The sequence below is a fragment of the Osmia bicornis genome, chromosome 14 (assembly GCF_907164935.1).
Source record: "Osmia bicornis bicornis chromosome 14, iOsmBic2.1, whole genome shotgun sequence".
Lineage (NCBI taxonomy): Eukaryota > Metazoa > Arthropoda > Insecta > Hymenoptera > Megachilidae > Osmia > Osmia bicornis.
The window spans coordinates 7,563,043-7,585,367 of record NC_060229.1 but is presented as its reverse complement, the minus strand read 5'-3'; the positions used below and the strand labels follow the sequence as shown (position 1 = coordinate 7,585,367).

The 22,325-nt window shown below is 35.3% G+C and overlaps 1 protein-coding gene and 1 non-coding gene across 4 annotated transcripts in view; one reads left to right on the top strand and one right to left on the bottom strand.

Moving 5' to 3' along the window:
• LOC114880353 (mucin-4) overlaps window positions 1-22,325 on the bottom strand; it is a 173,964-nt gene that overhangs the window by 101,493 nt on the left and 50,146 nt on the right. The window lies entirely within an intron of this gene.
• Window positions 4,851-4,971, top strand: LOC114880354. The gene has a single exon (XR_003790062.1). It is a non-coding gene; the product is annotated as a 5S ribosomal RNA (ribosomal RNA).

Below are 22,325 nucleotides of genomic sequence, written 5' to 3'. Positions count from 1 at the left end.
TATCTTTAAAGGCAGTTTATTCCCAAGATTCGTAATGAAATTCGTGCTGACATTCATTTACGATTCGAGGCAGTACTTACGTAAGTAATCATTAAGAAGCATTGAGAGAAAGTCAGGAAAATGAAAAGTTATAATTTCTGACCAGATTTAATCTTTCGTAGTACCTTTCCGATCAAACGTCACAAGACACTAGAGTTGTTTTTCTCATTTTTAATTATACAATTTAAAATGTTTCAGTTATATAGCTTGTATGATTATAAATATCCAGGGTTGTATTTAGATCTTTTCGGACCCTAGGTATACAAATAAAAATGGAGATCTTTTTATACAAACAAGAATAAAGGTAATATTTGTTGAAAAAGGTTTCAAAGTTATGTTAATTTATACTGTTATAGTTTTAGAATACAAGAAATATAAGAAGAAGATAAAAAATCAATAGATATTAACAAATTAAAAATTTTTAGTTCCTAATTTTGAAGCCTGTAAAGTTATTAATAATATCTTCATAACAGAGTTAATTGAAATAAAAGACTTTAAATATCCTTTTTTATGTACAGTATTGCTGATACATTAAGCTTTTGTTCCGAAAGTACATATATTGTGTAAATAATTTTTTACTATTTTCAGTATGGAAAATGAATGTTGGCGTTGCAATAAGAATATTATTATTGTTACATATTTTGAAATTAAAGAGTAACCCCAAATTTCGTCCATTTTTTTCCACTCGAATTTCAAATCAAACTATGTGCCAATCAATTTTACACGTATGATGGTACATTAATCTCAGAAAAAATTTAAGTTAAGCATAGGGGTAGTTTTGGAGATACGGGAGGTCAAAGTAACTAAATTCTAACTATTCTCAATACTGTCCAAGCACTGTATACAGAAAAAAAGATCAATACTTCTTTGATAACAGTGGGGATTTTACTAGAATTAGTCAAAATGATTTTCTGACTCCTCCATTCCTATTGTTTAGGATTTTAAGGTAAGTTTCTGAATTATACTTCAGAAAAGATAGTTTCTGAAAATAACACTAATTTTTTTTATATATGTATTTGATGTAGAAAAGAAATCAGTTTTTCAACATAGCAACTAGCAACTCTTTATTTTAATCATTTATATTTTTATAGAATCAGATATGATTTCCGCAATTTCTGACTAAAGGATTAGTTATATCTATTCTAGTATATAGTGACAAAAAATATAATAATTTAGAGCTTTTTCTCTACATCAAATACAAATATAAAAAAAATCGCTGCTTATATTACAATGTTATTTTCAGAAGCTATATCTTTTCAGTTGCGATTTTTGAGTAAAGGATTAGCCCTATCGAAAAAATAAAAGAGACCTTTTTTGTGCAGAATTTTAAGACAAACAACTTTTGTCTAAAACATTCTTTCGTATCTGCATTTGTTTTCGAGAAATTCAGTAGAAACTGTTTTGAGGGTAGTTCGAAATATTAAATAACCCTTAAAATACTAAACAACAGGGATGAAGGAGTCAGAAAACCATTTTGACTAATTCCAGTAAAATCTCCACTGTTCTCAAAGAAGTATTGTCCTTTTTTTGTGTATACAGTGCTTGGACAATATTGAGAATAGTTAGAATTTAGTCACTTTGACCTCCCGTATTTCCAGAACTACCTCTCTGCTCAACTTACATTTTTTCTGAGATTAATGTATCATCATATAGAGGGTGATTCTCTCGCAGCGCAACACAAAAGCCGTCCCGCACAATGGAACCCTGCTGTGTTTGCGAGGAAAAAGACCTAGGGGCCATATCGCCGGACCCAAAACTGCTTTGTGTGTGTTTATAGCTGAGACGAAGACAAGAAACGAAGCAGCAGGGGTTCCATTGTGCGGGACGGCTTTTGTGTTGCGCTGCGAGAGAATCACCCTATAGAATTGATTGGCACATAGTTTGCTTTGAAATTCGAGTGGGAAAAAATGGGCGAAAAAATGTGTGTTTTTGGGGTCACTCTTTAGAGATCGGATTTATTAATTTCATGCTGTAATAACCAACACTTGCAAGCCCCTCTTTTCTGTGTGCCCTATTTGGCCTAGTGGTAAACGCGGCCCTGCGGATATGCATATGTTCAATACTAATTGAATAGAAGAAAAACAATGAAAAACGTATTTAACTCTTCTTCAGAGTACATACGAAGATCGTAACAGCCCCGCAAATCTTGAACCCTTGGACGGCGGACCATGGAGAGAAACATTCATTTGCATTTACGAATCACGGAAGTGATACCTATTGTCCATGAGAATAACGCAATCTGATTGGTCCCATACCACCTCAGCTCACACGACACTTTCAGTCCCTACGTATGATTGGTCGACGCGGTCACGTCTTCTATTTAGACTCGTGTAAAACTAGGGGGTTACTCGATGTGTGCGTAGTATGCCGTAGTATGTACGTCTTCTTGCCCCTGTACCGTCCCGCGAGACTTCTTGTGATTGGTGCACAATACTTAAATGAAATAATGTTCCGACCGTTCAATGGAACAGATGTACGAGAATTTCTAAAGGGAGTTTATGACAGTTCTTCGATGAAAAGCTATTTTTGAGTTTAGGCATTTTAGCATTTCCGGGCAATAACCGTTTACCTTTTTTGAACAATAAAGTCCGATTTTAGTTTTCGTTTTCGTCCTCAATAGCTCCGCTCATGTCATAAACTGGTTTTTCCGAAGGGTAAATTAAAATTTTCGGTACTCCGTAACGGTACCCCAGCCTTCGAGGGTCAACCTGGATGGAAAAACCCCGGCGTAGCCGGACTTTCGAGGTGCTCGTGCACTCACCGACATCGCCCCACCCTCTCTAGACGAAGACGCGCTAAGGGCGCTAGAGAGGGTGGGACCGATTTTCAGGGGGACACGCCGATTGGAATTTTGACTTTTCGTAGGAAAACCAATCAGCGCGTTGTCCCCCAACTCGACACCTCCAACAGAGGTGATATAGCGGCGTTCGTAACGCGACGAGTCACAACAACTTCTTCTTTTTCATTGCTTCGTGCAAATTTTCGTAAACGGACCAGGAAGAAGACTTAAGATTAAAATAGTTTTTGATATCGCCATCGTTTCGGGCAAGTTTTTTTTATCGTCTGGTCTCATCGTTTTTCGGAGACCAGAAAGGACAAATAGTTAAAGAAAATTAATTTTGCAATTAACACGACGTTCGGGCAACTTACGAATTTGCCACGAGTCACGACAAATAATGACTACAGGACAACATCTATTTCAATAAGGGTTCAAGTGTTGGAGTTAATAGAATTACAAAATTAGTATATGTATAGGTAAATAGTACTTGGGGCAATAGGAAGCTCTAATTATGTATTATCAATAATTTTGATAAAATTTTGAACAAACTATCCCAAATATTAGTTATCATGTGTTGAATTATTACTAAGGTTAAGATAGTAAAATATATTAAGTAAAAGCAAAAATTGAAAGATGTTCGCGACATCTGTGGTCACTTTTTTCTTGGCGTCACAGCGTGTGACGACTTCCGCTCTTTATAGTGCATATATATGTAGCTCTCGTCGTACGTAAGCCATGCGTTTTTTTGTACTATTAATAATTATAATTCATCATTTATGTTTTCTTATTATATATACATTTAGTTTAGTGCTATAAGTTTTTCATGTTCACTTTTAATAAAATAAATATTATCTATCAAAAATACCCAACGTTTGTAGAGACATATTCTAAACAAAGGTGATGGGAGGATAACCAGATGTGTCTGGGTTTTGTTACTCGAAATCAAGAGACTGTATTGCCAGACAGGACAATAAACGGTTTTGAAAAGAAAAGCGGACCCCGACTTTCTTTTGGGTGTTCAAGTTAGTCTCATTCTAGCTGTTCGAAGAGTACAGACGTGTTTTTCTGAGTCGTCAGAATAAAGCTAAAGTTCTTGAATAAACTGCTTTATTATTTTAATCACCCATTTCCAATATCATCCATATATGAATGAAATGTTTTTTTTTAAATATTTTAATGACTTTAATCATCTTCTTAAACTTTTTTTTTAGTACATGTTGATGTACTGTGACTTTTGAATGTGAGTACATGTCGATCTCTTGATAGTTGCACTTAGCATGATGGAATGAAACATTTTTGCTAATTATACAAACCGGTCTGTGTTACCTATTTTTTTACCACTGCTTAATGTTGCATCAACTGCTGACTCGGTTATATTGCTCCACAAATTCTAGCTTATTTTTTGAAACTTTCCATTCAATAGGCATTTACTTATTTACTTAAATACTCAAATAATGATTGGTCATGTATGCTACCAAATATGCAAGGTATTGGAGACCTAATTTTGTAACTAAGTTTGAAAGGAGGGAAATTGTTTTTGCAATAGTAATTGTATCTAAAATTTACAAAATTGTAGTGAACTGCAAACTCCAAAAGATGGGGCCCAGGACTATAACCCCTATAGATCCCCCTTGATCTGGCACTGATATCAAACGTTAATTGATAAAAACACTTTAAATTATTATCGGTACTACAATATTAACTTTCACAATTTAATTTTTTTCAATCAGAATGAAATTTGGTATTTTTACGTCTGAGAGACATATTGAAGATTATGTCAGTTAACACGTTGAATGTCACCAGAAATTCTTCTCGTAAACATTCTTTTTATGTAAAATGAGGCTATCTGCAAAAATTTTTATCTGCAGATTTTTGGAAATACAGCTGTATTAATCACATTTTTATTTCACGCAATCGCAGTAGATTATGCAATGGAATACCACGGATATGAACAACCAATTGTTTTGTTAATTATCGTGTATATTTCTTCGGTTTTTAATCATTTTCTCCTCTAGTAATCCCCATATTTTCAACTAACGGCCATACGACTTAGGACTACTACCGGTTCTCGTCCGATCACCGAAGTCAAGCTAAGTTCGGCGCGGATAGTACTTGGATGGGTGACCGCTTGGGAACTCCGCGTGCTGTTAGTTCTTTTTTTCTTAAAATAAAAAAAAAATTGACAGCCGTATTCGATAAAACTTTATCTATCTAGAAAAACACGGCTACATCCAAAACAACCAAGCTGTTCCGATTCTATACCATGTCCTGCGGCATAAGGCAAATAAAACAATCACCTATACTCCACAGTCTGCCGAAAGCATACTAAAATATAGCACAGCGATTTCCGTGAGCGATAAATTGGAATATAACAAGATAGGTAATATAAAAAAAATCTGGTGGCTAAAGAATAGTACTGTTTAGCAAACCTACATTTAAGTGCGGCATTACCCAGTATTTGATCAAAATACATATTTGTATGAATGTGGGAGGAATGAATGAGTCATGTAAATAGGTATGAATGTGAGAGTATAGAACGGATAGATAATTGGGAATTAAACCTAACATGCATATTTAAACACCTTGTGCATTGTGCCTTATTGTAATGTAAGATGTATGACAAGCAATTGTACGCGCAGCATTAGTATTAGTGTCGTAGTGTTTGTGTGGGACATGTATATAGGTATGAATCTGAGGTGTGAATATACAAACTAGATTCTAAGCGCATATAAATAAGTACAAAATGAGTAACAGAAAGTCTGACACTCAATAGCGTAAGTGATCCCGTGATAAAAGCACAAAGAAAAAGCAAATGTGCACGAGTATTAAGTTTCTAAAAGTATTATTTTCTGTTATTTACCGTTTATTTATTAGTTTTAATTATTCTTAAGTTAATATAAGAAAAAATCAAATCAATGAACACATTGTTCACCAAAGATAAATTACAGTAACGAACGTTAGTCCTCTACTATACTTCGTAATGACGAATAATACTCAACGGTAAGACTCAAGAAGAAAATTCTATACAGGGTGTCCCAGAACTGGGGTAGGAGCCGAAGAGGGATGATTGGTGAGGTCATTCTGAACAACTTTTTTCTTTGCCAAAATGTTGGTAAAGGTTTCGTTTTCGAGTTATTAACGAAAAACACTGGCCAATCAGAGCGCGCCGTTAGTGCGGGCCGAATCACGAGAGTGTTGGGTATGCTCCGCGCGGTCGTGATCAAGTGCATCAGCACTACGTCGGTATAATAGGATTCGTTGGGCAAAAGTTGTATCGAATAATGAATTAAAAAAAGAAAGAAATAATAGTATCGAATTATTGATTGCTCATGAACAACGAATCCTATTACACCGACGTGGTGCCGACGCACTTGATCACGACCACGGTTTGAACGCAGAGCATACCCAACACTCTCGTGGTTCGGCCCGCGCTAAGGGCGCGCTCTGATTGGCCAGTGTTTTTCGTTAATAACTCGAAAACGAAGCCTTAAACAACATTTTGGCAAAGGAAAAAGTTGTTTAGAATAATCTCAGCAATCATCCCTCTTCGGCTCCTACCCCAGTTCTGGGACACCCTGTATAAGTCTTACGTCCAAATATGTCAGAGATATGTTAACTATTGGTTTATTTATAGTTATACTAGTGTAAAAGTTATTTTTATCACACAACATATAGTTCAATTAAACATAATACAAACCTTAGATCGGTTAGATAACACATACAAACAGGTACATACAAAGATGTAAAATTGAAAGTGGAAAGGATTTTTTCATCACAATTTTCCTTTGTAAACGAACACGCAACACAACACTGCATACGAATAAAACTACTGCAAGAGAAATAAGAGATATTTTTTTTTATCGACCGATTAATTATATTAGTAGGTTAAACATTAATTGTAGGAACTACGCATAAGCACAATTGTTATAAAATAAAGTTTATGTATATAAATGTATATATAGGATATAATAAAGAGACTTTTACAAACAAATAAACAAACGTCCGATCACTGAAGTCAAGCTAAGTTCGGCGCGGATAGTACTTATTAGATGGGTGACCGCTTTGGAACTCCGCGTTAGTTCTTCTTTTTCTTAAATTAAAAAAAAATTGACAGTCGCATTCGATAAAACTCTTTTCTATTTTATTTTTAACCGGAAAAGGAGGAGGTTACTTAATTAGATCAGTAATTTTTTGTTTATGTTCGCTGATTACTCCGAGACGGATGGACCAATCAAAACGAAACGGTTTGTGTTCCGTACGAAGGAACAGCATACGAGAATTTTGAAAGTCAATTTATGACGGTTTCGTGACAGTAAAGCTACAGGGTGATTCTCTCGCAACACAATCGCCGTGCTGCAGAATGGAACCCCTGCTGTTCCATTTCTTGTCTACGTCTCAACCATAAACACACACAAAGCAGTTTTGGGTCCGGCGATATGGCATCTGGATCTCTTTACCCGCAAAAACAGCAGGGTTCCATTGTGCGGGATGGCTTTTGTGTTGCGTTGCGAGTGAATCACCCTGTATTTTTGAGTTAAACATTTTAATATTCCCGGCAATAGTATTGTATTATAGTTTACCTTCTTAGTCCAATGGATTTAGAGTTTTTAATTTTCGCTTCGTTCTCAATAGCTAAAATCATGTCATAAACTGAGTCTTCCTGAAGGGTAGACCTATTCGTAATTCCTATTCGACAGCGGTCGACTAGCGATACCTGCCCTTCGAGAATGGCCCTCGCATGGACGAAATCGTGCTAAGGGCGCAAAGAAGGGCGGACGCGAATATCAGGGGACACGCTGATTGGCAAATTAACATGTCGCGTGAAACTCAATCAGCGTGTTCCCCTCAAAACAGGAAAAATCGGGAAGGCGAAAACGACATCGGATCGTCTCTTGGCTGGTCCATCATCGATCGCCAACGATTCCGACAAGTATCAAAACGAGGTCTCTGAAACGTTCGTCAAAGCTTTGCACAAATTCATTTCGACATAAATAACACAAACAATTTTTTTAACTTAACCTTTAAAAGAATCACGCCGCGACGAGCCGCGAACTAATATAGTCAAGTTCGAGATTTATAACCTCGAAAAGGAAGTCAAAATCCGCGCGCTCAATCGCGACGTAGGTAACGGACAACGTTCGGTACGTTACAAAACATTTTGCATCTTGTAGAGTATGTCTCCCGATTGGTCCCGTTAAAAAAACATTTTGCATTTTTGGCTTATCTCTGGAATGATACCACACCCCTATTGTGTTTAAACTTCATATATATATGTCTTAGGTTAGGGGTCACATAAATATAAAGTGTCAACGTGCAGAAAGTTCAACGTGCCAAGATATAGAAAATCGCGAAAACCGATCTTTTTCACCTATTTTGGGAAAAGTTTTGCAAGAAGATGGCGCTGGTTATCGCGAAAAATGATAAGGGTTGGGCAAAAGATGAGTAGACGTTAAGAGCTATCCAACACTAGGAAATCCACCTTTCATTTGAGTTCTGCGGTAAGGTTAGGTTAGAATTTTTTTTTATCTGTTACGTAGAAATAATATAATTTTTTTTTTCAATTTAAACCATAAATTCGCTTAAGAAAGCTAGAAAACTCAATATACCACAACTTCGTACATTGGCACCTCCGCACGTTAGGACTTCATATTTTAGTTGGTTATTGTTAACAGGCGCAGGTTAAAAATAAGTATAACTTTAATTGCTTTGGACGTTCTCTATTTTGCGTTCTCTTTATGGCGTCTCGATTCGCACTGAACACGATCGCCAACGACACAGTCGAAAAAAGTGGATGGGGTTTTCCCCAATCGACTTCGGAATATATCGCGATTACCTTACAGTTATGTCCTAAACACTCTTTACCTACAGTTTGAATAAAATACAAATGTGGTATTATTCCGAAGCCTTACCGCATTTTTTCATTGTTAACGACTTTTATTGCAAAAAACGTGGTAATTATTTAGAAGTTGGTCCTCCTCACCGATTTTCGTGACCTTGAAATATGTTGTCAAGGTCATCATTCTGAACAACTTTTCCCTATACATGTTACCGCCGCTCGGCCTTAGTTTCCGAGATAACCTATCAAGTCGGCAACCTATCAAATCGTTATTGGCAGCATCGTATATTCGGGTATTTTTAATTTTGTGCCGCCTCCGAAAAGATTAAAATGTATTTAGTATACTATTTAACGTTTAAATAGGTTTTATTAATAGCTGTTGGGTACTTGTATAAATAAAATAGAAATTATTTTATTAGGAAATAGAAATTAATTCATACTTTTTAGTGCATTTCGAAGTCGGTTGTATTTTTTGTTAAACATTATTTTATTTTACACTTTTTAGTGGAACGAGCAGTATTTGTAGGATACCGTAAGGTGGTTTACCGTTCTTATTGGTTAATTGCAATAACGATAGTTTTTAACGATAACAAGTTTCATACATTTTTGCAAGTGGGACCATCGCGGAAATATGTATCTCTTATTAAATGCGAAAGGTTTCATCGCGATCGGTACATTCCGTGCAAAGTAACACCAAGGGATAGAGTTTCTGTTATAACAATAGATATTAACAATAACAAATTGCATAAATTTTTGCAAGTGAGATATCGCGGAAATATCTCCTATTAGATGTGAAAGGTTGCATCGCAATCGGTACATGGCTTGCAAAGTATACATATATAGAAACAGTAGAGAATCGGCGACTGCATACAACTCATACACCGGTAGAGACACGTAGGCATACGTAGAATTCAATGTAGTAGTAACAATAGTTTTTCACGAATATCTCGGAAATTAAAGCTTTTCGTTAATTATGCATAATGAAAAAGTTGTTCAGAATCATGCCCCCGACAACATATTAAAAGGTCATTGAAATCGTCCAATCTTGAGATTAAACACTTCCTGTATTTTGCAATAGCAATGAAAAAATAAACAATTTTTTTTTAATGGGACCAATCGGAAAACATATTCTACAAGATGCAAAAGGTTTCGTTCCGATTGGTCCATCCATCTCGGAGTAATCGGTGAACACACACAGAAAAAAAAATTATACTGATCGAATTGAGTAACCTCCTCCTTGTCGAAGTCGGTTAATAATACATACCGGAATCAAAATCTGCCATTAAATATAATTGGGTGGGGTACAACTATACCCCAACGCTATTTTTTTTAATTGTTACTAAATGTACATCTAAATAAATTAGACAAAAGAATAAATATATTACACCATATTAACGTATAACAATATAAAGACTTATATTGTTAGAATGTTCTACCTGTACATACTGATTATATGATGCTAACGGTGCACCTGTACTCCGCTCAGTACTATGAAGGTTAACCAATAATAATTAATTGGATACATTGAATAACTGGAATACGTCAGACCCCAACTTACAAGTTAAAAGTTTAAATATTAGGTAGATACATAATATATAACTGTAATGCCAGTTTTGTGGAAATCTACTAGAATTAGAACTGTTCTTAATAAAATTTATATTAAATAAACAAAAGCATAGTTAATGTAGTATTACTTGGAAAATGAATGCTTTGTGATTGACTTGATAGTCGGGTACAGAATCATTCTGACTCGTAACAATGTCATTATAATTGTATACAAAATATATAAATATTGAGGTATAATAAAGAAAGCTTGTATGATACATATTCAGTTACTAATTGAGTACTTTACTGTACTCCAAGAATGTTATTGTACGATGAATGTAATATTATCCAGCACAAAACATTTTAATATATTTCTTATATTATGTATATGAAAAGAAGTATCTAACTGTACGATTAGCTGACATATAGGCTTAGTTGGACGCCGTTTGAGTGGTCTGTAATCGATCGTCCTTGTTACTGCAAGAGCAGGTTTCACGATGTAATAAAAGTCGAAACGGGAGACGACCAAGAATGATTGGTTAATGTCGTTACATGGATTCGTTGTGGCGTAATTATTTCCGTCATCACGACAGAAAAGCGATTATACGACCCCTGGATATTGATTTGCTTTCTTGTGAATTTATCACGAATTATTTAACTCGGCCATAGAAAGAAATTTTATTTTCTGAATTACAATTTTCCGGAAATACGAAATTGACTAATTCAATTTGAAATGTTAAAAGCAGTTGCTATTTTATTACGAGGAGAACTCTTCAAATATTAGTCAAAGTATTAGTTCAGTGTCGTCAAACTGAATACGCCTACATATACCTACCCATTTTGGGAGCAGACGGCTAATTACTTAAAAGATATTAACAATTAAAGTTAATTACTCCCTACAACCCTTTTTACAACCTACTTTTTTCTCTTTTTTTTACCGGGCGACCCGGTAGTGTGGGACCCTCGACTATAAGTCGCATACCCACTAAAAACCCCCTCTTCCTACCTACTCCTATGGAAGGAATTACCTGGAGGCTGGAATCGCCTTCCGGGATTACTTCGACCCCCGAGTCAAGGGTCCTCATCAGTTTGCTATATTTACTATGGTACTTTACTGGCGTGATAGCTGAGTTATTATAGTTAAAATTGACTTCCTTTAAAATAATTGTTAGTTATATGACTTTTTTGTTTCAGAATTAAATGATATCTTACTTCTAAAAACGCCATTTTAATTCCTGCCCCCCCCCCCCCCCCCCCCAATATGTAGGTTTTAGTTGTGGAGCTTGTTTATTACTCCTATAGGTGTTTTTTGTATTGCTATTCCTTCTAGACTTATTTCGTAGTTTTTCCCTATGCTCTTTTTTCCATTTTTCTGTCTTTTAGGCAGGTATACTCCTTACAACCTAAAATTGTATAATACATACATACCAACAGCCAACTGCGGCTAACCCTTGGACGACGGACCACAGAGAGAGACCCAATTGTAATTAAACTTTGTATTGCAAAGATCCACAGTTCAAATCCCGGTTTCGATTGAAATTTGTCAAACTAATGCAATATTGGGTATTCGTTAGCTGTACCTTTTTCAAATGATAAATCAAATCATCAGCAGTCTTCGCTTCAGAACATATCGATTAAAATTTCTAAAGGAACAGTAACTTACACGAATTTCACTTTGACCCGCTATTCGCTACAACTGATAGTCATTCTGTAATAGTCACAGTAACGCCAAGTTTGCGTAGTCATTTTCATCAAACTTTAAACTTTAAATTGATGTAGCCTATTCTACGATAATTTTATGTCACTAAAACGTGTCAGACTTTTCATACTTCGAAAAGCAACATTAATGTCTTACTAATTTCTTTTCTTATTAATACTGTCCCATATGTTATGAAATAAATGTGTTATTACAGGAAATTACTATCTATTTTAATTAAAATGTCTTTCTAATTGTATGACTAAAGAGAAACTTAAAAATTTTCTATCTCAAACATGATTTAAAGCATCACATAAAAGATATTCAAAAAATGGCCGCTAAATCTAGATACCGTTCATTCCAAGAGAATCGATCAATTTACCATTACATTTGCTCTTTTTATCAGAGTTTTCCAACAGTGAAAAATCAGACGTTATTTGTTCAACTGTTCAAATGTGATCGTCGTTCTATATATCGTTAAAGAATACTATATCAGTCGCTTTATTGGCTGAAATGTCGAACGAGATCTTCTGACATCTGTCCGCTTTCCGGTTTCTAATACCGCGCAAAATTGCGAGTTTCAGTCTCGAACTAATTGTAATTAGCGGCGCCAATTCACGCAGTGAGTACTTGAAAGGTTTGTCGATAAAGGAAAACTCAAGCGATCTAATTTTACGAAAGCGGTCCATTAGCGTTTTATGTGTTCTCATTGAACAAATTAACGTTAAACAGTGAGATTAAATTAACAACTGGATTTAGAAATAATTAAATGTCCCATGATATCAACTGGATATTTGTCTTACAGTTAATTAGATTAGTTTGTATAATAAATTTTGAAATTATCTTTCTCTCTTTTGCGATCTCATGTGAATAGTATTAAATTTAAAAATAAAAATAATATTATGGGCCATTCCACGCAGTGATCAAATTTTTTCCCGCATTGTCTTGGATTTTTGTTAAATTTTGTAGACTTGTAGAACCCAATGTACGAACAAAAAATCGATCCTCCGTTCCTCGATATTGTTTAAACTTTCCGAGTTATGAGGACTGAAAGTTTAGGGTCACTTTTTTTCAAAAAATCATAACTTGGAAAGTATTAGAAATTTTCAGAGTATTTAGAAAACTCTTTAAAGATTCTATAGAAAAAATTTCAGACCGATTCGTGTTCCCCTTTAGGGTTATTTTCAAATTTGAAAATTATAAACATTATTTACAACAATTTGAAGATTGCGTTGACACATGTAGTCATTTTTTTTTAATCTTTGATGTTTTGCCTATAAAATGCCAGTTCATGCATGTCGATATCTATAATACTTTGCAAGTTATAACTGCATTTGTGATAACAAGTGATAAAGTAACTTTAAATGTATCTGCATTTTTAAATCATAACGAATAGTTATAGAACAATTTATTATATTAAAATTAACTTATTGTAATACATATAAACGTTGATATAACTCGAATTTTATTTAAAAATTTTGAAATTTCCGGAATCTAAAATTTTGGACTTCTAGAATTTTGAAAATCTGGCCCCACTAAAAATTTAAACTGGACCCTCTTCAAAATGTAGACCTTTACTATTCTACAATTTTGAGATTCCAAAATTCCAGAATTTTAAAACATTAAAATTTTCAAAATTAAAAAATCTCAGATTTTCAAATTTTAAAGGAACCTGATCCAACCCAGAAGAAGATCCGAGTTACTTCGATGGGCTCGCTCTATCTAATTACGCCATTGCCATATATCAAAATATGGGAAGAATGGATGTAAGCGTCATTGGAAAAAATCGGGCAATCATGAAAACACATAATTGAGAAATTGGACATTTGATGGTGTGACATCTAACGTCATTATGCAGAATAAGAAACGAAAGTGAGGTGGCAAAGTTGTCAAATCACATCATTTGAGAGTTCTGTCGCGGTGTTGCCGCATCTGTGACAATCCTGACCATCTAGCTGTTTCGTCCCGACAAAGAAAATTCCATTGTCTCCAATTTCAAGTTACGAAAGTGTTAGCAATCAGGAAATCAGTTCATTGACTGACCTTAGAGTCACCAGCGTCAACAAATTCTCTCTTCTTCTCGAAACGCTGCGTCGAAAATATGTGCCAATGCATCGACATTCCAACAAGTCAGTATGCTAGTGAACTCTTTTCCTCAATCATGCGAAATCAGCATTTTTGACCCTGATAAAAAACCGATTATGGACAATAGCGATACAGTCGGCCATACAGTCGCGAGGTGTGCGGTCTCTCTGTCCGAGGAACGTCTAGTATTGCAAAATACGTCGAGCAGAGTTTCGTGAGAACCAAGTGTCACGCGAAAAGATTCAGTTTTCTCGTTACAAAAGACTCAAGTTTCAAACCATCTGCAATTAGAACTGTTAGTGTAAAGTGTAAAGCCATAGTTTCATTCATCAAGAACATTGTCCATCATCCGTGCATCGAGAGGAAGAGAGAGAGAAGGGAGCGATCCATCAAACTCGTTAACCGTTTCTGTACGTCTAAATATCCGGTGAGTCCAACCAAGATCTGGATACTCTGTCCTCAGTAGTTAAGGAAATTGTAATATCTTTTGAATACGCATTATATTTTCATACTTGTGTTCCGTCCAGGAAGTGTAACAATCCGATTTTGTAACAATTCATTTCTTTTGGCAAAATATATAATAGTTATTTATTCAATTTTGATAATTATTTAGTGGGTATTTTCCAAACCTTGTATCCAACGAGCGAGAGGCTATATAAGTCTAGACCGAATCCGAATCCTATATTATCTTTCCTTCACAAAGAAGATGTTTAAGCGTTGCGTCGGATCATAACATACCGCAGAGTAGTCACCTACCACTACGCCTACTCCGCACGTAACATAGCAAAATGAATCGGCTCGAGCCGAGATTTTGGTTTCTGCCGGACATAGGAAAAGGCAGCGCGAGAGAAAGAGGAGTATCAAGAATGAAACAACGTACAGCCGATCGGCGGAAATATGTGTAAGTCACATGCCACGACATGACCGATTCGATGAGATCTACATGGCATTAATAATTTCAGGAAAGGAATGAAAAATAAAGACATGTAAATTTTTGTATTGTAATTACAAGTGACATTTGTTACAGATATGCTGTCTTTAATTTTTCAACGACAAAAATGTTCATGATGGGCGTCTAATTCCACACACAGTCTTCCATGTTTTTAGCATGGTCACCAATTTTTTGAAATTCGACAAAGATGTGCTGCATGTCCACGATACTTATAATAAAGTCATTTCTTGGTATACATAATTTGTTTTCTTCAGGGATCGTTCTCATTAGTTTTTCTGTATGACCAAATTCTTCCATTTTCGGCAGATTGTTACAACACTTTCTATATATTTATAACCCGTCCCTTCTCTGAATTGTTTTGTTTTTGTTTCTTGAATCTCAAATCCAATTTCTCCTTCTTCTGTCGTCTCTTCAAAACCTTCTTTCGAATTTGCCGTTTCTGTTTTCTTCATCCAATGGCAAAGTAAGTAAAATTTTCTCGGGGATCATCTGCAGACTTGTTCAGCGGGGCTGAAAACAGACGATCCCTGCCCCAGACACCTGTCATATCATACGTCGGAACTTCTATATATTCGAACTGCATGCCGGGCGAGTGCTTGCGAGAACACTGCCACCGATCTCTCGTCGCCACCTAACGGTCCCCGGCCCGAACTAAAGGCGTCCGGGGAGATGGAAACCCTCTCTTCCCCTCCACTCAACGCCTACAATTCACTTGTCACTTTGATCACTTTACATTTTCAAAACTTTGAAATAAATTGAATGATGCAATCTATTTCTTGCTTCGAATACAACTGTCGCGAAGACGTAAAATGCATTACGGCGAAACATAGGGCACCATGGTGGAGAGTGTTTCTAAGGACTACGAAAAATAAAGAACAATGAGATTGATATTTATTTTTAAAAAAAGAAAACACAGTTTTGAAGTTGTTTTCATTTATAATATTATGATTTGAGATTATAAGAAAAAAATATAAAATAAAAATAAAATTTCAATCGGTAAAATTAGAAATTAGGAAAGGGTCTATTTTGGGACAGTGAACACGATCTTGATCCCCACCACCGTTCGATTGGTTTCAGCATCAACGACAAAAGTCAATCAGACTGCATGGTGTCAGAACACGAGGTGCGTATAATCGGCCAGTAGAATATTATATCATTAATGTTACATTACTTTATAGATGGAAAAAGAGGAAGAGAAAAAAGAAGAAAAAGAAGAAAAAAAAGAAGAGGAAAAGCAGGCGACGTCCCAAGTAAGTGGTGAATTTTCTATGTAATAAATGTGGTAGAATTAGATTATTCGTGAAACGGAAATCATTTCTACAATAGTACACATCATTTAGTTACGGAATAACGACTCTGTCACAGTTGGGCTGGACACTGTATATGCAGACACAATTATATTAAAATTCACTATAATATTTTAGATGAAAAAATTAATAAAAAAACTACTGTATGGCGGACGCCGCGGTAGATAGAGAGGGGGGCGAAGAGAAGAGCGAAGAGGTGGTGGCGGTGGCGGATGGCCAATAATCTTAAATATATATTAAAATAAATAAATTAAATACATATTAAAATTACATGTCTTTATTTTTTATTCCCTTTTTGAAATTATTAATGTCCTGTAGTTTTCATTCCTATAAGTTCTATGGTCGCGTACGTTGTGTATATTATTTCGTTCTTGCTACCCCTCTTTCGTTCACGCCGTCCTTTTCTATGTCCGGCAGAAATCAAAATCTCGTCAGTAAATGATAGATAAATATGAAAACAAACAGCACATTGATATCGCGTTCTATGTCTTTTTGCAGAATATGCGAAATATTGTGAAATGTGCAAGTTTTATGATTCATTTTTCTGGCATACCTCTGTAATTTCATTGATAAAAAAATATAATTATAAATATAAATAAAAAAATTTTATGGTTGCACACATTAGTACATATACGTATTGTTTCATTCTCGGACCTCTTTCTCTTTCAAGCGCACTATTCTTTTCTATGTCTGGCAGGAATCAAAATCTCGGTTCGAGCCGATTCATTGTACTGATGGTTAGAATTGTAACAGATGTAAGTAGTAACAGCGTGACAGAACTCACTATGCCTTACTTTGGCAGTATTCGCGTAGCCGTTTGTGGTGTCAAATTAGAATTTACATTTATCGATTGATTTGTGTTTCTATCGACCCTGATGATAACGTGGTCAAATATACCATAAATGCCTCTGACGGAGAATCGTTTAACTATTCTTACGTCTGATGCGTGCAAATCGTAGATTACATTTTGTCTTTCAGAAGTGATAAATTGTGAAAAATCGAATTTCAATAATATTGTGCTAGTTCGAGGAACAGTGACCTGGTGTGTTATCGGTGAAAAAATCATTAAATCGTCCAATATTTGCTAAAATGCAACCGAATGCAGCATTCGGCAGCCATGTTGTTTGCTTACAATAACGTCTGCCTCAATCTTACAGTTTCGAAAATACGATTTTTTTCAACGTGTGGTGTTTATTAGCATTCAAACGGACCAGACCGACCTGTAGCGAAGTCTACCCATGTGTGCTATACCCGCGAAAATTGCACTTATGCAATTATCGAGACGAAAAATGGAATCTACGAAATCGAGCATCTCTCTCACGCATTGCGTATATGTGCATGCTTTCCATTGTTTGTGTGAGTGCACGCATACAGATTATCGCACAAGGAGTCTGTGCCCTTAAACCATTGTATTCGATACACATAATGTCCTATATTTTGCTTCAGCATCCAAATTAGTTTTCTCTCATCAAGCTAACAAAGTTCCCTTGAATAACGTAGAATCATGACCCGTACACAAACATTCGCCCTGCCACTACACAAACCATCCTCATTTTCAAATTGTCTCGCTATTTAGAAGCATGTTGTTGTTGGGAATGGAGCCTCTGGCTCGAAATCGTTTCGAGCCATTATTCCATGAAGAACGTTACATCAGAGAAGCGTGTATGGCTATGAATACGAACATCAGTACTGGTGCAAGTACCACTATCCAATTATTCAATGACGAACTACGGCCTTGTTTCGCATTTTCGAACAATGACGCTCCATTACGCTCTTTTAGTTTGTTTGTCACTGAACGACCACCTATACCTTTTGTACCTTTGCTTTCATGGTGAATGCGGAAAATACGTGAAGAATTTTTCCATGAACATTCCGCTACCCTGTTTCACTGTCTTCCGTTTGGGAACATTTTTGGACGAGAATGTACGAAAATATTTCATTCCTTTTTATAGTTTAAAATATTAGTTTGTTACGGATAAATTATTTTAGTATCTGTTGGTTTAATTTTATAATGAAAACGGTACATTTAGAATTTTTAACGAATTAATATATTGTCTATTATCCGATTTCAAATTCTTGTTATTAAATTTATTTCACATTGCTAAATCGCTATAATCGAAAAATTCCGAAGAAATTTGAAAGTGTATGGCTTCTGCTTTATGGTACCAACTGGATCCACTTCGATACCACCATTTGAAAGTTTTACCGCGCTTTATTGCAACTTTCATTTTCGCAGATTTGTATGATGCCAGTTAATGCAAAAATAAATAGGGTGGAAGTGTCTCCTTATGATATCTGATAATACAGCGTCCAAGCTGACTGATTGACCTTTAATTTGTATTTCTTTTTATTCCTGTAAGTGGAACTGTTCGCGAAATACAGGTCATGAAAGTTGAGAATGATTTGTTTACTTTAAACTTGAATAACTCGGTCAAAAAAAATCACACAAAGTGTTGTAAGAGAGGGAATTAAAGCTAAAGAAACAAACTTTCTTGTCTAATTGTTACAGCTAAGAAAACAAATTTTTCTGAGCCGATAGAGACAAAGAAATTCGATTAAAAAAATTACAAATACTGTTAATATTTTTCCGAAGCTACATAACTTCAAAATTTTGATAAATTAAAAAATTTCTCAAATAGTTTTCGAAATAGGGTCGTTTGCTCCTTTACCTGCTATGTTGCTCACTTCAATACAACTTTTCGGACCAAAGTTACGTCCATTTGAAGTTCGCATAATTAGCTATGTGAACTTCGTTTGTAGTTAATTGTAGTAACAACTGTTTCGTTTGTAGTTGGATCAATTAATAAATAAACAAAATTGAAAAATTGACCCGCACCCGACATTGAGATATCTCAAATCGGTTTTTTCCATGTGATAGGGAATCGCTTGTAGTTGATTGTAATGATTTCCGTTTCGTTTGTAGTTGAATAGTTTAAAAGTTACAAGCGATTGTTTATCCGCCTAAGAGCCATGCTTTTTTGAGTTATAAAATTTTTACAAATTTAAGGTAATTATGTAGATGATTAACAACCTCACCGATTTCGATAACCTTGAAATATGTTGTCAAGGTCACTATTCTGAACAACTTTTCCCTATACATGGTATTGCTGCTCGGGCTTAGTTCCGAGATATACGTAAAAATAAATTACACTATGTATTTAGTAATACACTGCTTTATTGATAATTATGTAATTGGAAATACCAACATCTGCCATAATATCAAAAAATGCAGTTGATAACATTATTGTTTAAACCACCAAATATTTTGGTTGGTATATAAGATATGGTTGAACTATATTTCATGGGGCGGGAGCCCCCCGCTTTAAAGTACGAAGATAATTATTTAAAAATAATTACCTCCACGCATACAATTTCTACGTGAAACGATTATATTACATTATATTATATTAAAAATGGGTATCGGTATTAGTTAATGTAGTTGTGTTAGGAGGGGTCTGGGGGGCACAGTTAGCAAAACGAATTAAATATGTCACTGTTCAAGTCGTGGGGGATGTTTTATTTTTTACTTCGCAGGGCTCATGGAACGAAGTTTCATATTCTAGTTTTTTGTTGCAGGAAGAAAAATGTCTGAAATTGTGGCTTTGAACCGACAGTCGGTGAATGACGGCAATAAAATTATTTTTGCGAATATCGTATAACTTTTAAACTATTCAACTACAAACGAAAGGAAATCACTACAATCAAGTACAAACGATTTCCTATCACATGGGAAAGATGGAATTTAAAAATATTAAAAATTGACGAAGTTGCCTCTTGGGCGTATAAACAATTGCTTATAACTTTTAAACTATTCAACTACAAACGAAACGGAAATCACTACAATCAACTACAAACGATTCCCTACCACATAAAAAAACCCGATTTGAGATATCTTAATGTTGGGTGCGGGTCAATTTTTCAATATTGTTTATTTATAATTGATCCAACTACAAACAAAACTATTGTTACTACAATCAACTACAAACGAAATACTATCATTTTCCGTAAAAAAAAGTTAATTTTTTGAAAGTTGGGTGCCAGGTTCACATAGGCCGCATAATTTCTACGTAAAAAGTGGGTGTTCCTCTAATTTTGCGATGGAGTGTATAACACGAGTAATTTATACCCGTCATTTATTGTAAAATTTAGCATACTATATTCACGAATCAACGCTAAGAGTTTGGTCCTGAAACCTTAAGTCTACGCAATATGTATTAGAATTTAATCCATTCATCGACTACTTACGAACCAAGTGTACTGTGGTACCTCGGTATACGACCATAATTCGTTCCTGATGTTTGGACTTATACCAAATAGGACGTATACCAAACAAACCTTTCCCATAAGAAGTAATGTAAAAATGATTAATCCGTTCTCATGTACAAAAAAACTCCTATTGATATTATATCTACATTAATGGGGTTGTAAAATAATTTAAACACTGTTTATGTCATGAACAGCATTTAAACGATTTTCCAGAAGTTTATAAAAAATACTCACTACTTTATTTAACTAATTATTTTGTAAAATATAAATGTAACCTAATGATAGATTGTAAATTAACAAACCAAATGGAATAAACTTTATTACCTTCTGTTTTGATATCCTTACTTGTATGATCAGTTAGTTAATAATACATCAACTCCGAATATAATTGATTATTAATTTAATTTTTCCTTTAAGATAATTATTTAAAAGTGACGCAAAATTCACACAAAAAGTTTATGTTGTATACCGAACAGAAGTCGTATACCGAGCAAAATTTGTCACGTTCAAACAGGACGAATTCCAAATTGGACGTATTCCAAAGCAGACGTATACCGAGGTATTTACATACCTCTGTATTTTGAAAGTATTTAAATGTGGAGTGCTTTGCTCGATACTGTACAAGCAAAGGGTCTAGCCGAATAAGCATGGTAAAAGTGCCCCCAAACCAATTTGAACGGGGTTCATACTATTCGATAGGTGGTTCGAAGAAACCCCTTTCCATAGAGTTTTGACTATAGGGGTGATTACGGGGTGGAAATCATTTTTCGGTTTATCCTTAATATCTCCCGTTCTGCTCGATAGAAAGTTATGAAAGAAATCATGGTTATTCTATCAATTGATATATACATCCGAGAATTTTTTCAGAATTTTTGGATGCAAATTTGATTTTTAAAAAATTCGAAAAAATTTTAATCGTCGATTTTTTATCGAAGTTGTCAAGTGACCACGTTTATATTTATACAGTGAAAAGCTCTTATTAGAATTAGTCAGCTCACTCCTGTAGTGGAGATAACGGATCAAAACTCTGTGAAAAGGGGTTTCTTCGAACCACCTATCGAATGGTATGAACCCCGTTCAAATTGGTTTGGGGGCACTTTACCATGCTTATTCGGCTAGACCCTTTGTTTTGCAACATTAAAAAACTTGATAAGCAGATAGAGAATTATATAAATTCTCAAATGATTATATTAACGTGCACTGCTTGCGATATAAATTAGATTGCACAAGTCAGTTAGTGCAAATTGCATAAGGGTGTAAATCTAGTTTAACATTGTGAAAAAACGTGTGCGTGTAAGAATTACTAGCGCAAGGCTAGCCATTCATGCCCTCTTTATCAACGATTCTTAACGCATTCATAATTTCATCACTTTCGCTTCTTTTTCCGTGCAGGCTAATAACGGACGCGCGAACTCATTGTAGTGGCATGAGGTCGGATTTGTCACACGAGGGCAATTGCAAAACGGCGCCATGCGCCGAGAATTATTCATGCAGCTGAGAAGGTTGCCTTGTTATTGTTGTCTGGGAGCAGGCTGACTAACGGAATGCAAGCCTGTGGAAACTGTTCCACGAATATTTCCACGGTTACGAGATTCCAGATTATACGCGATCACTACGCTCGTAATCGTCGTCAGATTTGTCACGGCTGATAAATCCTTGTAATTACCTTCGTTCGATACGCGTATACCGCGGCAAGCTCCAAACTAGAATGCTCAAAACTGTTTCAACCGTCGATTGCGCCAATTAACGAAACGCGTTAATTAAGCGGAAATAACAATCCGTATGCGTGTGACTGTTATTGAGCTCTGAAAGATCGATGG